The sequence below is a fragment of the Chiloscyllium plagiosum genome, unplaced genomic scaffold (assembly GCF_004010195.1).
Source record: "Chiloscyllium plagiosum isolate BGI_BamShark_2017 unplaced genomic scaffold, ASM401019v2 scaf_11726, whole genome shotgun sequence".
Classification (NCBI taxonomy): domain Eukaryota; kingdom Metazoa; phylum Chordata; class Chondrichthyes; order Orectolobiformes; family Hemiscylliidae; genus Chiloscyllium; species Chiloscyllium plagiosum.
The window spans coordinates 8876-12022 of NW_025214131.1; the positions used below are offsets into that span (position 1 = coordinate 8876).

General features: G+C 43.8%; 1 non-coding gene across 1 annotated transcript; it reads left to right on the forward strand.

Annotated features, from left to right (window-relative positions):
* The first annotated feature begins 2802 nt into the window (after nt 1-2802).
* On the forward strand, nt 2803-2876 carry trnai-aau. The gene has a single exon. It is a non-coding gene; the product is annotated as a tRNA-Ile (tRNA).
* The last annotated feature ends 271 nt before the right edge of the window (nt 2877-3147 follow it).

A 3147-nucleotide genomic window follows, 5' to 3' on the forward strand; every position in this document is an offset into this window, starting at 1 on the left:
AGGTTTGAAGAGATATGGGCCAAATGCAGGCAAATACGACTTATTCAGTTTACGAAACCTGGTTCGCATGGACGAGATGGATTGAATGGTCTACTTCTGGTCCATTTACTGGAAGAGAAGGCTACCGAGATAAGCCATGCTATGGAGACAATCACAATTTACTGAGATGGGGATGGTAGTCTGCTTTGGAGTACGTTTCAAATATGTGGAGGAATAAGAGAGATACGAGAAGGTTACAAAGATAGTAACTGTTATAGGAGTTCGAATGATTGAAGACACTGGTCGACAAAATGTGACACAGATATAGTTTCAGAGAGGCAACACAGAACAGAAGGATCCCAGGAAGCATTGCCACCGTCTCTTGGGAACGCTGTTTTCACCTGTATTGCACTGATGCTCACGAAGACAGTACAGGCCTGCATTGATGACTGTGAACTCCTTATACTGTCTTGCTATAACATACATTAAATTAGGTAAGTGATTAAGCTTGGAGTGTGTCTGTACTCTGCTCCACCTCCAGAAATGTATCTATCCCACACTATGTTAACCGATGTTTGGAGCTCTCCCATTGATCTCTGCTCTGTTCACAGTGTGTGACCTTAACTCGTGGCAGGATTTATTGAAAACTCCAGGCCTCCATTAACGTTTGATCCTCTGGAAGACAACCCATCTTCAATGAGGTGATGATCGAGACACTTAGCATTTGGGAAGTCTATGGAGATAGGAACTACCTTATTGCATACAGGAGACAGAGAGATAGACAGAATGGGAAATTAGACTGATAAAGTAAGGCTTACACACACAGCGGCATTGAGAACCACAGAGACACTAATCGTCAGAGGGAAATTGAGAAACAGATTTGTTAGAAGTTATCAGTTATCTGTAAGAATAATAGGAAAGTTATGATTGGGGATTTTAACTTTCCAAACATAGATTGGGTCTGCCATAGTGTTAATGGTTTAAAGGAGAGGAATTTGTTATGTGTGTATAAGAATTTTTTTAATTAAATATGTGGATGCACGTATTACAGAAGGTGCAAAACTTGAACTACTCTTGGGAAATAAGGCAGGACAAGCGACTAGGATTTCAGTGTGGGAGCACTTTGGGGACAGCAAGCATAATATTATTAGCTTTAAAATAGTGGTGGAAAAGGGTAGGCCAGATATCAGAGTTGAAGTTGTAAACTGGAGGAAGGCGAATTATGACGGTATTAGGCACGAACTTTCAATGGCTGGAAAATGGGAAGCCTTCAGAAATGAGATAGTGAGAGTCCAGAGACAGCATATTCCTGGCAGGTTGGGAAGAATGGTTGGTAGGTGTAGGGTAAGCTAGATGATTAGAGAAATCTAGGGTTTGGTTATCAAAGCGAAGGTAGCATACGTCAGGTATAGACAAGATAGATCGAATGAATCCTTGGATATGGACAAAGACAGTCGGAGTCCACTGAAGAAGGAAATCAGAAAGGCAAAAAGGGGGCATGAGATAGATTTGGAAAACAGAGTTAGGAGAATTCAAATGCAAAACATGAAATGTATGCACTATGAAGCAGACCTGGCACAGACTCGGACGAGAAACAGCGATCTGGGTTCAATTCAAATCAAAGATTCATTCACTTTATTTGCAGGATTTCTATCAACACTTTTCACATGAATTCCAGGGGAATGAATTCGCTTGCGAACCTTCATGCATCGGCTCTGGAGTTACCAAATTAACATCTGACCTGGTTGCAACGTGTGCAGCAATATCATAGAGCCATTAGATATCGACAGCATGGAAACCACAAACTTCGGACCAAGTCGTCCACATCGAAAAGATATCCTCAATACATCCAGCCGCGATTGCATGCACTTGACCCATGTCTCTCTAAACCCTTCCTATTCAAATACACGTTAAGATTCCTTAAAAGTATTTGAATTACACCATCCATAACAAGCTCATCCGGCAACTTATTACAGAAACGCACCACCCTCTAGCGCAGCCATTGCCCATCACTGCCATTCCAAATCTCGCCCTCCCACACCAGATTTCTCCCCTCTAGTTCTGCACTGCCACACCTGAGCGAAAGGAACTTGTCTATTTACCCGATTCATGCCCCTCATGTTTGAAAAGCCTCCATAAGATCGGCTCCCAGCCTCTGACGCGCCAGGCAAAATAGTGAGAGAGTGTTCAGAATGTAAACGTTTGCACACTTTTCCATTTTCAAATGTAGGATGTAGCATGCTGTCTGAAGCAATTATCTTAGCATCTGATCTGTCACTGACGAACGCTGCAGGAAGGCGTGATAACTTGCTAAATATGCTGTCAAACGAAGATTGCATAAGCAACATGAGTGATTGAGCAAAACGTGCAATTGGCTTCTGAGCTGTTGCAACTGCGTCATTCCGGAGCAGAAAGAATCCCACTGCTAGATTATAATTCAAATGCATTTGGCATAAGGTTCGTAGCAGCAGCACATAACCCTGACTCCAAAAGTCTGTGAGTATCCAGAAGAACAGTGAGCGATCGGTGAAGGTACGTTTCTCCAGACGATATTTGTCAACATGACAACCTGCAGCTGAGCTGGTGGCATTGCGATTGAAATTACATGCGTCCGGACATTGTGCTTAATTTTGAATATCAGAGCAAATGGTTAAGTCGAGTATGCGCGTTCGGAAAAGTAAATGCTTTTCTTGATGAAAACCTTTGCAACGAAAGGAAATACTTCAGAATATCGTGCGATCGACATGAAGCAGAAAATGAACAGCCGCCGTGGTTGTGAGCACCGGCAATATAGGCATTTGCTTGCGCGACCTGGGCTGCGTTGGTCAGTTAGCTCAGCTGGTTAGAGCGTGGTGCTAATAACGCCAAGGTCGTGGGTTCAATCCCCGCACTAACCATGTGAGGCGCTTCCGTCGTTAGCAGGGCTGTGTCAGTGTTCGCCGTGGCTTTTACTTTCACCGTCTGCAAGAGGTTGTCACATGGTCGGTTGAGATGTGTATTCATTTGAAAGGCGAACATCGCTGTCATGGAACATCAACCCGCTGGTCCCATGCCGGATCTCAGCTGCGTTGCTACTTTTCCAAACAACGTGCTCCACCAAACCACGAAACAGGAAGCCTCACCTGCGCAATAAAAAAATTGACAGGGATAGACGCACGACTTGATCGC